This window comes from Columba livia, chromosome 5, assembly GCF_036013475.1.
Source record: "Columba livia isolate bColLiv1 breed racing homer chromosome 5, bColLiv1.pat.W.v2, whole genome shotgun sequence".
In the NCBI taxonomy this organism is placed as follows: Eukaryota; Metazoa; Chordata; class Aves; order Columbiformes; family Columbidae; genus Columba; species Columba livia.
The window spans coordinates 31,479,854-31,495,509 of record NC_088606.1 but is presented as its reverse complement, the minus strand read 5'-3'; the positions used below and the strand labels follow the sequence as shown (position 1 = coordinate 31,495,509).

Below are 15,656 nucleotides of genomic sequence, written 5' to 3'. Positions count from 1 at the left end.
AAGGGAATATATATAAAAAATAGATACATATACACATAGAATGATTTTACATTCTGACTATTTTGGTATGCTCTCATATTTATGTTGTTATACAAAAGAGGAGATGTGTTCTACTAGTTATGTATCCTGTAGTTTATCATATTCTTTCACAGCATGAAATAGTATTTTCTGATATATCACACCACACCTGAAATATAAAAATAATTAAAAGAGGAGATATGATTTGATTTACTTTTCCCTTACTAAGGATGGTTTTGCAGAAGTGAACATATTTTTGTTTTTGTAATTGGCATCAGGTATTTTAAAACAGATGACTGTTTATTTCTTTGGCAATATTTATCTAAAATGAAGAGAAAAAATTGAAAAGCAGCAAAAAATATGCACTCTACTGTCCTTTATATTATTTCCCTCCTAAAATTTTCATTTTAAGAAACACTTTGGAGTTGTTTCTACTCCAGTATATGATATTCAGGTGCAATGGAGGGTGACAGGTTTTTAACATGAAAAAAAGATTTTGACCAAAATAAGTAACAGAAAACTTTCCTTAAGGTCACCTTCACAGCAGCACACTTGAAGTTCCACCTCTCTAAAGAGTCAATATCTCAATATCTGCACTGAGGATTCCAATTTAACAACTTTTTTTTTTTTTTTTTTTTTTTTAATTCTAGAATTTCCACTAAGAATCTGGTACACCCGGAAAAAAAATAAGTAATATGAGACACATAAGTTGGTCATGAAGAACAGAATGAAGAATTAGATCAAAAGCTTGAAAGGAATAAAGTAGCAGGATGTGTGTAACCGGCATTTTTTTAGAACTATGCTCAAGGACCATACTCAAACTCACAAACTTAGGTTAATTAACCTATCAAAACAGAACTGGGAGTCTATATATAGGTATTCCTGAAGCCACACTTCATCTGAATACCTTAACATCAGTATTGTATTAATGACTTTATGTCCAAGGCATTCCTCCTTGACAGTTAGACTGCTGAACTGAAATTTGGTAAAGAATAGAATGCAAATATTCACATGCATGCAGTAGTGGCAGTTCGAGTGCATTCACTTATTTTTTTTTTAAAGCAAGTAAAGTTCAGTATAAAGGAGACAAACATATTTCAAACATGTTTTAATTGCACTGATTTTCTTCCCATGTTCACTTTCTACTTCAGTAATAAAGGACAGCTGTGCAGTACTTTCTGTTTCTCAACTACTACAACTGAAACCGAAGAAAACGTCCACATACATTACAAATTGTTTAGTGTGGCTGCTCATACACGTGAATAGAAAACAGAACAAGAGAAAAAAGTACTGTGGAGTTATCTGCAGCACTTAAGTTCTTCATAACTAAAATGTCAGTGAATAGAAAATGTTTCACTTTGTGAATAGTGTCAGTTAAAGTTCTGTAGATAAGTGGGAAAATATTCCAAAGCATTTATTTGCAAAGAACTCCTACTTTTGTGTGCAATTTCACGTACTTTTGGAAAGGCATTTCAGTAAACCTGTTAAACTAAATTGTCTATGTTAGACAATTAAGTTTGTTTAATTACAAAGTTACATTGTCTAAATTCTACCATTAACTAAAACTAAATTAGACAATTCAGTTATCCTCTTTAGTTTAAAGCAGAAAGTACAGTACTGTGCTGCTTGTACAGTAAAATTAAATCTTTAAACACCTGCTCAGCATGTTTATTTGTAATCTGCCTTAGAAAACAAACTCTATGACTAGACAACAATTTATTTAAAAGGCAGTTTTATTTTACCATCCTAATATTACAAGACATCCTCATTAAGGCACTGCACATTGTAGAATTAGACTTATAATATTGTTGCAGAAAATATGCTTTTAAAGATATACTAATAGAAATTTTCCATGTAGTATTACATTGCACTGTAGTCTTCTGTACTGAGTTAGAAATTATGTATTTTCAAGCCTTTTATCACTACATCATATATTGAAGATCTTGAGTAAAGTAAACACTGACACTCTTATTCTCCTCCACAATAATACATTCTAAATGGCAAATGAGACATTCAGTTGAAGACTGAAACTAAAACAAAAGTTGCTTTTTTGTTGTGCTACAACATGCCAATCATACAACAGTTTCTTTTCACCATAAGAAGAGCTTGTATTTCAGTTTAAAAGCTATTCCAATAACAAAATCCAGAATTAATGTGCATCCATAAACTACATACCACATGCTTATACAGGACTGAACTTTGCAATATTTATTACCTCAATTCATTGTTAGACCACAAAGCTTTCATCTCTGGCTTTGGTATAGAACAAGACTGTCCTCCGTAACATATTTCAGAGAGAGAAAGTATACAATGCAGAAAATAAACCCAAATGTAACTGAGGTAGATGCAACTATAAAGTAAACAGAGATACTGCCCAGCCCCAAATCAAAGTTGAGATACTTGTCAGAGTCTCAACAGTAAGAACCTTAAAGCTCCATAAGCAGATCTTTGTCTAAATCAAGACTTGATGAAACAGTCTCCCTCTGCTGCTAGAACCACCATTTTTTTTTTAGTGACAGCTGGTGGTTACCTATATACTACTAAACAGATCAGAAACTGTATAGAACTCCCTCCCACTACATGTCTTTTAAACACCTCCAGAGATGGTGACTCCACCACTTCCCTGGGCAGCCTGTTCCAATGCCTGACAACACTTGATCTAGTTAGTTTCTGATTGGAGGGTGCTGTTAAGGTGAGGAGATTAGTGAAAGAATATTAGCCTTTCTTGTTTAAAGTTTTAAAGACATATCCCGCTCTAATACTTCAGCTGCTGGTGACTGACATTCAGCTTTCCTTAATGATGGAGGAGTTAAATGAATTTTGAAAAACTGATTTTAACAAAATCTGAATGTGGGGGCTTTATCAAAAGTAGAATAGTGTTTAGACAATTTCAACTATCTCAAGCTTAACAGTAATATAAATGAAAAATTTAAACACAGTACACGACGATAATATGTCAGGAAGATGGCAGAAACGTGATAAGCTAAAATATGTTTTATACACTTCAGAAATTTCATTAGTAAGAAAGCATACACCACTAGAAAGCATACAAAATTTATTACATATGCTTGTACATTTCCAAACAGGCAAGAAGCCATCATTTTAGTTGACCTAAAAATTTTATAAAAATTTATATTTTCATTTCTTATTGCAATTTTCTTTTTTGATACATTGACAATTCATACATATTGTTATATCTGAAAAACTAACTAGAACTAAAAGGATATAAATACTGCAAAACTAAAATAAAAAGCATGCTGGTGTTTTTCTGAAATTTAAAGTGGGGTGGTTTAAGCTTTTAATTATTGTATATTATGTAACATAAGTAAGAAAAGCTAAAGGTGTCCTATAACTTTACTGCATCTATATCACAATAAAACAGAAGGCTTGGAGAGTTCTTGCTCCTCTATTATTTTCTATTAGTCACAGAACTAACAAACTGTCAACCTCTGCCCACTAAAGCCAAGTTCAATATTCTATAATATCATTAATTTGGACTATCGTTAGTCTATCAGTTGTAGGTAAGAACTGATGTTGCTGCAGTTCAAGTTGAAATAGTTGATACCATTAATGCTTTGAAGACTTCATTATTATATATCATTAAATGTTGTCTAAAGCACTTTCTATAAACTGAAAAGTAGTCATATATTCTTAACAGGTTTATCTGGCATTTAGATGACTTCGCAGTTATCACAATTTGGTACTCATGTGCAACATCCAACTGCTTCTATTAATTTGGACAGCCAAGGAAAAGCTCAAGTACCAAATAACCGCTTGGTTATTTGAAACTGAATGCACACACAGCCTAGAAGATGCCACTCTTAACTACATAGATTGAAGGACATTGTCAAAGTAGAAAAAGAAAAATCAGAATACCTTCATCTAGTAACAATACTTAATTGTCAAGAAAAGCATGGCATTTTTGTCTCAAGGCTACAAAGTGCAGGTAATTGAAAAGAATGAATCATAGATGGGCTGTTAAGTGTATCAGCCAATGATTATATGCAAGATAATTACCATCTTCTTACAGGGGTTATTAAAAGAAACTGAAGTTGATAATTAAATACTGTATTACAACGCTCTGAAGGACACCCTTGTCAACATTAGTTAATTCAGGAAATAAAACCATAGCATATTTTTTTTTTCCCATTTGTAAGAAGTAATACCTTGCTTTAATTTCAAAAGCAAAAATTTTAAAAATCTCAGAAAAATACATCTGTAAAATATATTTGTTCAACGTTGAACTAATTCATGAGGCAAGAATAATATTAAATTTTAACTGTACAAGATTTTAAAGGCACATCTATTGTATTAGTTAACATACTTCTGATGAATGAAAGTCACAGTTGCTTCAAGACACCTTTATTCAAGTGCTAGGGAGACTTCATCAAAAACACTGTAATTTTTAATGTAATTTCTGTTTTACACAGTTGAAATCATGCGTGAAACCCTTCCTCAATGAGGTATGTAATACATAACATATAAACCCCTAGATATAGGAACCTACACTACAAATGAGCTTTATATTAAACCTACTGATAGTTCAATAGGAACACAAAATTCATATGAAATGAGGTTGGAAATCATTCTTACTCAGATCATTCTAAAGACACTCAGAAGCTAACTGCGCTGTGAAAATTTGGCTAAATATTTATTACCTGGCCATCCAGTGTTCCCACACACCTAATGTTTCACAGTGTGAAATATAAACACAGTAGTTGTTCTGACACAACAAAATAGATTCATTTCATTATCTCAAGATAATGAAGCTTAATTGGAGAAAACACCTACTACGTTAAAAAAAAAAATCACTAGTCTTAACAAATAAAATGTAAACTAGTGGTGCAAGTGACACATTCACGGACATCCGTATCCTAGTTAGAAGGACAAGAACATTTACACTCAGCAAGTTAAGAGCAAATATAAAATTCTCAAGACTCCTGCTTTCACCTCTAAGGTCATGCCATGCACTAATCCATAGCATTTCACACACTTAAAACCATCATCCTTGTTACTGCAATTTACTAAATCTAGGTAAGCAATAGATTATTTATTATGAAATGCAGAAGTATATCTTTTCAAAAACGCCAATAACTATAAGCATGTTACCCTTGTGTCACACCAACTTTACACAATATAGAAAGTCAAATTCAACGTCACTGGCCTAACATCCAATCTCTTTGAAATGGTTTTAAGCTATTTGTCTCTTCAGTAATATTTTTTTTCAATAATTGTCAAGCAGTTGACCAAGTGTGGCAGACAAAATGGAGCCTCAGTAAAAAAAGCCAGTCATAATTCATTCTTGCTAACTACACATTACAGACTTGAAGTAAAACAGACATGTCGCATGATGACCATTTTCTTATAGTCATATTTGGATGGAAAGAAGTCCAGGAAAGTTTTGTTTAGTTTTTTTTTGTTTCTTTGGGTTTTGGTGGTGGTGGTGGTTTTTCTGTTTGTTTGTGTGGGTTTTATTTCTTAGTGGACTTAAGCAAAAGGCACACAATAATTCAAGAGGGAAAAGTTATTGTTACCTTAAGTGGTGACAAAAACAAAAAGCAAACATGAAAAGCTAAAAAATGCTTAAAAAACCTAAAATAGTTCATTTTATATTAATCTTATATTACTTCTCTAATAACTTCTGAAACGGAATTTATTTAGGCTACTTAATAATCTTAAAGTGGTAATGCCAGTCTTCTTTTCATATAAGATATATGACTGCAGCATGATCCAAGACAACAGTAACAACTACTGGGTGGAGAACAAAAGTATTATAGTTAGTAAACAATAATTCAAAGGGAATCAAGTGTGATGGTTTATCCTAGACAAATCTATGTAGAACTTTAAAATTAAGTATCATAAATCCTATATATATTCCTGTTCTGTTTATCTGACTACCACTTCTGTATTGTATTGCTGTGACTAAGATAAGGTTGTTCCAGAGCAGACATGGAAGTAATTTAGCTCAAAATATGTGATGATTCAAGCACCTAAAACAAGTATTTTCCCTAAAAGGCCAAAGATGGAAAGGTAAGACAGAATGATCTCCCTTGGTAAAAATGCTGACATTCAAGTTATCAAGTATGTTTTCACAAAATTAGATATGTGTGTATTAATTAGACCTTTAGCATTAAAATACATTTTAACATGGCTTTACTGCACTAGTTAATAACAGAACTTCTAAACAGAGATCCATTAGCATACTGCTATCAAGTCTAAATAAAATCTCAGTAGTTATGACTGGCCAAAAGCAAAGTGAAGTATAACTTCAACATACCAAAGATTTAATTGATCAAAGTAGGATGAGTCAGCCAGAGAAGGTAGGACACTTTCAGACCCATCCAGAATACCAAATGAGAATCAATCTATTCAGTATTTCCAGTGAAACATATGGAAATTTTCTCACAATAAAATTTAAATTAAAATCTCAAGTATAAATAATAAAAATGGAATCCATTACTTGGAAATCATATATAGAATATCTTGGTGCTATAAGTTTTCCTTAATTACATGTAAAGAAATGTATAAATTATGCTGCGCTGGGCTCAGAAGTTAAACTTTTGAATTTCCTGGACTTATTTATCTCTATGGAATCTTTCACCATTGATGCATTGATCTTGTCTCTTGCTGCTTATCAAATGACCATGATTTTTAATAACCATCATAGAAAGAAAATATATATGTAATTGTCAAACTATCAACAGTTACAGGCAAAAGGTGTCTACACATTACAGTATAGAACCAATAGAAAATATGTATCATAGTGATCATACAGTGATTATTTTAAAGTGAAAGTGAAGACTCCTAGGAAAAACTGAGCCATACAGTATCGCAAAGTAATGAGTCCAAGTACTGGCTCATCTCCCAAAACTAAGGCCTTCTTCCAAGTTTTCTATTATAATGCCCAAGCAGCCTTAATATCAACACAGAGTTTATTTAAAATTTCTACTTATGAGTTTCTGAAATAGCAATGATGAATTATTGCTCAATTTTTGACCTCTTGTAAACTTTAGTTCTATTTCAAAAGTTCAAGTCTTGTCTAATAACTCTGCAGGTGAAGTAGGGACTTTAAATACCTCATGTTTCCTGCTCGTATTTGGCAAGTTCTTAAGCAACATTAGCGAATCTACACAAAAAACATAGATTGGTTCAGAAGGACAGAGAGTGGCAGTGTGTGGTAAGAAAACAGCGGGCTACTCTACAAAATCATCAGTACTATATCTTCCTCTTCTTTCAAGATATCTGGAAATTACATTGCAGAAGTCTCCTACAGTGTTTCTCCCTCTTCTGTAGCAGTTGTACTGTCACTGTGTGATCTTGGCTATAGGAAGATTCCATTACTCCCTTTATGCTGTGAGTTTCTATGTTTTCCATCAATCATCTAATAAAACAGTAGCAGTTATTGCCTGCAATCAACAATAGATTAAGAATACAATATTATTAATTGCAAGAAATACTTTTGTATTTAATTGCCTGTCTGTAAAGGAAACAAATGTTTTTTTTCTATTTTAAGCTGTGTAACAGCTTCTGAAAGTCTCCAATGGGACTCCCTTTATAGCAAGCTTCTTCAAATGGCTGTGTACCTATACTCCATTCACTTTATATATAAGCATACAGCATCTATCCCAAATGATTAAAACTTTTAACCTAACTTTTGAAGTGATCTGAGACTACACATAGAGTAAGAGGGCTTTGCGCTTTGCCATCATGTAATTGCTTGACTGAATTTGCTACAGCTTTTTTTGCAGAACCTATACTGTTCAGACTATAGTTTTGATACGTGGTTTTCATGAAAATATTACTTTTTATTGCACGATTTTTCCCTCATCATCTTGTTTTTGTAATCTAATTTTCAGAATAGAAACTCTGATGCAAGAACTGTAACCTCATAGCCAAGAAAAATTATTATCCTGAAAGCATTAGCCAATAACATACTGGTTCAAATAATTACTAAAAACTACATTTAGAAATATTTCTACAGAATACTACAAGTCAGTTAATGGGGATCAAAATTACACATGAAGAAAACACCCTAACTCGTGCTTTTGTAAATAAGTACAAAATAAGTATACATATTTTAAATAAGAACATAAAGCAAATGTATAAGAAAATACAATCTGAGAATTTGGAGATTTATAAACTCTTTATGTACAAATATCAGTTAAAAACAGGAAAATAAAGGAAAAAGTAAAACTAAGATTTTGCATTTACATTGGACTTTATCATTACTAAATACGTAAATGCATGTTATTGGGGTTTAATTTTGAAAACGTATTTAATTATTTGAGAAAAAATATTAAGTTTATAAAATCAGCTGTGACAACAGTAAAGATTTTTGCATTAAATGAAAGATATGAAAATAACTGCTCAATGCATCTAATTCTAAATCAAAACTGTATCCCATCCTGTACATGCACCCCTGTGTGTCAAAGACCATGCAAGACAGAGAGCACATGCACTTGCATCTAAGAGAGACTGTATTTAGGGCTTACAGGAAAAATATCTGCAAGTTGCATAAGTGTAAAGAAAAAAGGTATATTATCAATCATTACTAAAAGTGCAAAATTCTAAACAAAGCACACTACAACTTAAAACTACATGTTACTTAATGTCTTCTGTGAAACCAAACCAAAAGTATCAGCAAATGCATGATCACTTCTCTCTTTGTCTAAGCGTTTTTCCATGCTACTTATACAGAAAACATTTAGTTAGTATGAGACCTAAACAGATGAATCTAAGGACTCTACAAATGGTCCAAAAACTTAGAAACAAAGACCAATGAACAGGTCCAAGATATCATTCAAGTGAGTTTTCATATACAATTGATTTCCTCTGACTTACAACTTATTTCTTGAAATCATCAACAAAATACCATGAACCTCTACATAGGAGTAGTTAGATTTATACAGTCCTAAAATTACATTCAGCCCTTTGAAGGCAACCGCGAGGCTGATGTTGACACCCCTGATTTATACTATTAGGCTTCCATAAAACCAGGCTCTCAAATTAACATCCCACTGTCTGGTTTCATTAGGTCAAGATCTTGAAGAGAGGGCAGGAGGGTGGGGCAGACAGACTACTGTTCTTCCTCCTATTTATTCACACAAGTGGGTCATTATCTCAAAAATAACAGTACAAATTAGTTTATGTAGGTGTTTTTGGTTTAGTTTTTGTTTGGTTTGGGTTTTTTTTTTGCGGGGGGGGGGGGGGGGGTATTTTTGCTTGTTTGGGTTTTGTTATTTTTTTTTTAACTTTTAGTCTTAACAGTATCCCGCATTGCCTGGTAAAATCCCAAACCATCAACGTTAAAGTAGTCTTTATTGATGTTGTAGTTTGTACTCAGTGCAAGAGAATAATAATGAAGTGCCATAAGCATAAGAATCTAGCTCCTACTGAAAGTACATGAGAAGTTCTCATTAGTCAAGCAAGAATGGGTTATAGATGCAGTTGTGCAAAATCAGAGCTAATGAAAACAAAAATATCAGATAAAGTGTGAAAAATCCAATTGCATGCACCTTACAAAACAAGGTGAGCTAAATCACAGTTACAAATGTTAAGATATTTAAAATGGCACTTATCTGTGATATTTAAAAAAAAATTAACACCAAATACATAAAATATAAAATAACTTCAATATTTATTTACAATTTCAGGGCATTATTTGTACAGAAAAATACATTGATTTCCTTAAGTGAACAATTCTTTTGACAGGGAGATGTGTTAAATAATTGATTTTTCAAACTTGAGTCGTTATGCTCCCCTGCTAGTATCTGAATATTTAAAAAAAAAAAAAAATATGAAACTGATGCAAGTACAATAGCAAATCAAAATTCTCAGTCCCTGAAATTCTAGTCATTTTAGCTCCTTCTTAAAAGTATCTTACAAATTATTACAGATTATTCTCTGATCTTGGGATCTGATGAATAGTTTACAGAAATGAGCTAAAAATAAGTCAGTGTTAAAAGGTAGGGTTGCCAGTTCTTTCATGGTCCCAGAAAACGTAGAGGAAGTTGGCAGGATCAGCTCAGCTCCACTGTGCTCCTGAAAAATATAAAATACCAGCGTCCACTGGATCATTGGGTCCTTAGCACTCTAATACTATTTATGAAAATATTTTGGTGATGACTGTAATGGTGTTTTAAAATATGGAGTAAGACAAATTTTTCGGCAGGCGTGATCCTTGCTTTTTACGGTTTCATGCCCTAAATACACATTATTTATAAATTAAGGGTAAAAAGTGCTTTGTATAATGATCAATATATTAGGACCTCACCTTCGGGCATTATTACATAAATAGAGAAGAAACATTAGCAAAAACTAAATTGAATTTAAACTAAAAAAATTAAGCGAAGACTGTATAGACCTGTTTTACTCCTTTGTTACTTAATGGAATCACATGTTAAGTGTTAATCTCATATATACTAGCAATATCTAATTGCAACTAAGGTTGAGAGCTTCCAAGAAGCTCATAAAAACTTTCCCCTCACAATGCAATCAGTGGTGTAATTCTTTTGATGGCAGCAAATACAAGCTTTACAAAAATACAAAGCACTGGTATCTCACTATAGATATCTAGATATGTTAACTAAACGAGGACTTCAAAACATTCATGGAAAACTGTCAGGGCAATCTGGAGATGATATCACTAGAAGTCTTGCTGGACAAGCCCTCTTACAACTAAACACTAAACAACTCAAAGATTTTAATGAAAGAAAAAAGGCTTGGAAAAAGGGCCTTACAATAAAAATATAACATAAAAAAAAAAAAAAAAAAAGAATTCTCAAGGGTAAAGTCGGAATACTTATTTTGTACCTGCTCAGCTACTGTCATCAAAGCAACACAAGTGTTTCTCTACACAGAAGCACACAAATTCAATAAATGTTACATCACAGCAGTTTCCCTCAATACTCCACTTCCTCAAAACTGGGCAAATGTTTTTGTGACCTAAAAAGAATTTACCTAACCTTGAACAAATTTTTAAATTAGTATTTTAAATTTGTGAAAATATATTTTGCTATATAACAGTAGATTCTACATAACACAGTGGCTATTAAAAAAGATTACAGGAAAAGAAGTTAAACTAAATATGCATACATACCTTACTGCTCAGTAAAATATGTATATAGTGTTATATTCTGTTGTGATACTCAGCTGCAACACAAATTTAAAACCTGGACTACAGCGTTGTGCCTCATCAATAGTGCAAAGCAGGTAGATATATCAAGTAAAACGAAAATTAACTTCAAATACTGATATTTAACTTAGTATTTAAACTACCTCCATTTCTCTAACGATATTAAAATAGTAATGTATAATTATCTGAAGATTCGAATTTGGTTTTAAATTGTTTTACTATCATAAGAAAACGCACCACACTTCAATTCTGTCTACCACACAAGAAAAATGTGCCAATCCAAACTCTCTCATGACAGTGTACCAACACAGATACTACAATGACATTAATTTCTCAATACGCAAAATGAGTTCCAGAGTTTGCATATTTGTTCTGCACTTTTTTTTTCATTATCTGTCATGAGAATGCCAACAGGTAGATAACAGAATTGTTAATTAGAGCCTGGAAAGCTTATTCACAACACACTGTGCAATTTCTTGTTTACCAACTGCAAACAGATGCTCCAGCAAAATAAAAAAGTTACACTGCATATAAGAGCTTCTCAAATTTGTGAAAGGCTTTCAACTTCAAAAGGAAAAAAACACAACTTCCAATGTCTAGGTCCTCAACTTAGCAGAAAACAGAAATTACTAACTATAAAACTAAAAGATTTAAGAATTATAGAACCTTCCAGTTTCATTCTAATTGGGTACATGAAGCAATTGAGTTTTATTTTTCAGCTTCCATAAGCATCAGTTTAGATGCAATCTTCACACCCGTTACAGGTTCTACCCTATAAAATAATCATGGCACAGTTTAATAGCTTCTGTGATGTTTAAGTACAAATAACTAAGAATGCTCTTCTGTAACGTTAAATACTTGGGGGGGGGGGGGTGGGGAAGGAAAAATAAAATAAGCAAATGCAGCCAACATTTCAACTGAGCACTGAATGAGTTTTAAATAGAAGATAGTGAACATCACAACATGGAGACTAATAATTGATTGCCAGAACTTACACAGGCTACAGCTTTTACCTGTTTTACTTCTAGGCATTGACAGAAAATTGGCTACAACCTGTATGAATTATCCTCCCAAACTATTTCTAGCAACTGTCAAAATCTCCAGCTTCTTCCTCCTTCTGTGACCCATGTATCATGGTCCTGGGGCCACTTGCTCTTGGTGGCCCTTCCTAAAGAGAGGGGTTGGACAAGATGACTTCCAAAGATCCCTTCCAACCTGAATTAATCTGTGATCCTGTGATACTATAAATATGGCTGTATGTCAAACTTCATAACAAGTATTTAAATACAGCAATATATGTAATGCTAATAGTAATTCTTAATACCCAAGCTGTCAAACCCAGTATCTCCATCTGATTGAATTAGATTTTGTTAGCACAAGTAAATATTTTTGTCCTTAAGTAAGGCTAGGAACTAAGACGACAAGAAAAAGATACATAAATGAAAGACCACACTTGGAGAAGGCAAGTGAAATAGATTTGAGCTTTGAAACTTAACACCTTTATTTCTCAACTTTGTATCTACATCTTCATTTAGCATGGGAGGGAAGTTCTAAAAAATAGTATAGAATATTCACTTAGGAGTACATGGCTTTTAAACTGACTAACATAGGTAGAGTGTAAGCAAAAAACTGGTGAAATAGGCATGAAAAATGTTATATAAACAAAACAAATATAAGCTAAAATTAATTATTTCACTTAAATAAGACATACTGCCTTTAATTTATCATGTATTCTAGTGCAAGAACCACTCCTAAATACTGATTCAGTTAAAATACTCTCTTCTTTATCTGTGCTAAGTCAGGATTTTTTTAAAAAACTAAAACTGAAGTGAGACGGACCTCTCTCCTACACATCTTTATGTACTACAAGAAAAAAGGTATCTCAAACTGGCCAAGGAATAAAGTAATTTTACTTTAAAAACAAAGGTTATGCATTTCATTTTGATAGCAATCCAGAACTAACAATTATATTCTCCTATGACTTTACCAAAGAAATAGAAGGATTTCTCACAATGCAGCAGAGTTTCATCCTACGGTGGCCAAACCATTTTTTTTTCATTCTAGAGACTGCAGAAAGTGTTATCTCCTCATGTCACTTCATCTGCTATACAAATCTGTGGTTTTATACAGAAATTTTCATTTACTTAGAAATCACACAATCACATTGTTCCAAGGTAAACAACTGCATTATCTACGCTGTACTCCTTTTGAGCTCTACTGCTTGTTGTCTGAGTACTAACTTTCTAAATATCCTATCATAACTCTTCATGTAATTATTAAAAATGTAGTGCTTAGAATGATTAACAAATCTATATTCTGTTTCTTCTCTTAGGAACAACTTTAAAAAAAGATCCAAATCATTTGATTAGAACCACTCCCAACATCTTAAGGATCAAGGAATCTTAAGGATCAAGTGAGAGATGGTGTAGACTTGACAATGAATTCAACAGTGTCTACCAACATTAATTATAATGTTTTAAGAAAAAGACAACGTAATATAAATCAATGTATTAAAAGTATATAAAAACGACTTAGAGAAAGAAAAATAATTATAAGCATCTAGGACAGTTATGAAACAGTTGTAAATTCCTTCTTTTAAGCATTTATTTCTGCTGATAATGCTCATTTTCTAAATAAAATTAAACACATAAGGTGTTCTACTGCTGATAAGATCTTTCTAAGTTACTTAGTAGTAAACTTAACAAAATGGCTTAGTAAAATTACAGCTATTTGACTATTTCTTATACTAGATCAATAATCAAAACATTTGCATTTCCTTAAGTCTAAGTGCTTATTTTTATAACTTTACATTTCATCGACTTTTTGAGATTGTTTTTGTTGTTGCTGTTTTTTTTTTTTTTCCTGAAAATACAGTATGTGCACACATGCCAATGAAAGAAAGGTAAACATAAGGGTATGCACTCAAAATAATGAATATAAGACTGCATATGTTGATAACAGTGCTTCAGAAATACAGCATGATAATTTATAGAAGAAAAATGGGAATTAAAAATATTAAGAGGAAACTTTTCAATATTTCTGCCAAATTTCAGCTCTGATCACTAAGTAGTTATCAATTACCTTTAAATATCTCAAATTCCCTATATTCAATTTTCCCCAGGGTTCATCATCACATTTCAGTAATTTATCCAGTCTGTGGAAAATATAACCTCTAACTGATTAATGCTGAAACTTCCTATCCTTATAACTAATTCACCACCATATATATGGTCACACCTATCAAAGGCGGATTGTTAGGAAAGGCAAGAAAGTCAAAGACTTCTTTACAAAGTTACGATATATGAAAAGATTAGATTTCTACTCCACATTAAATATAAAAAAATCTAAAAATAAACAAATATTGTCAACCAAATTATGAGTAATTCGCAAGACTGCAACACAACTGCACCTATTTTTAGAGAGCACAGACATATACACAGAAAATAAATAAATAAAATCAAAGAAGTTGTATTAGCACAAAAAATGCATCTTTTCAATAAAATATAGGTCAAGCATAGTGCGCATACAGATGGCGCAAGAGGAATTTATTTTTTATCTGCCATATATATATATATTTATAGGAAGCATAACAGTGATACGAAACTTATCAACACTATCTTTATATTGCAGAAAACCATTACTTGCAACATATTTTATGAGTCCTTGTATCTGAGACCCAAAGATAACTATGGCTGCAAATGAATATTCGGTCATACTCAGAAGAAACTGTATTGAAGACAAATAATAAAAATATTTTAGTACTACAAAAAGATGACACAGGAACAGCACAAAACACTTCCGATTGCAATCAGAAGGCTGAAATATCTTCAGCTACCCATTGTCGAACATCTTTATACAATGAAATAATTACATATATTAACCATACAATATGTCCATATCTGATGTTTGGTAGCTATAGTAGTATGCCTTGTTTGTAAATCTAGTAGAAGTTGAGACAGAGTAGGGTAAAGACTGCATCCAATTATGACCACATCTCTGAAATTGTCCAAGGCTTTTTAATTTTTTTTTTGATGAATTTCTATTTCAGGTACATAGCAATGAAATAACATTTGATAATTCATTGAATATTTGTGACAATTACCCAAAGTTTTCAACCGATTCAGTTGCTGGTCCTCCATCCTGAAAATTTGTTTGTACCACACAAGACACATAAAAATACAATAATCACAACTACATGAGGGATACTGGGCACTTTCCTGTTCCATGTTACAAAACAGACTGACTTCCTACAAAACAGGCACAGTACTACTTATCTCACAAGACACACAACAGATAGAAAGGACATATGGGAAAGAGGGAGCACGAGGATATTTGTCAGTGTCCACCCAGGACACTTCATATTTATCAGATTAAGTGTTTCTCAAGATCCTTGTTACTTTTAATAACTTTTAAAGATACATGAGGACAAACCATCATATTGCTCTTCTGAAAATGGCAGGCCTTATGCTAAAAAATTGCCTAACAAGTGCCTAGATCTTATCCA

At 32.3% G+C, this 15,656-nt stretch overlaps 1 protein-coding gene and 1 long non-coding RNA gene across 11 annotated transcripts in view; both read right to left on the bottom strand.

Moving 5' to 3' along the window:
* NOVA1 (NOVA alternative splicing regulator 1) overlaps positions 1–15,656 on the bottom strand; it is a 149,172-nt gene that overhangs the window by 94,835 nt on the left and 38,681 nt on the right. The window lies entirely within an intron of this gene.
* LOC135579570 (uncharacterized) overlaps positions 637–15,656 on the bottom strand; it is a 43,482-nt gene continuing 28,462 nt past the window's right edge. The window contains exon 2 of the long non-coding RNA XR_010472927.1: positions 637–10,059. This is a non-coding gene — a long non-coding RNA (uncharacterized LOC135579570). The remainder of the gene's footprint in view (positions 10,060–15,656) is intronic.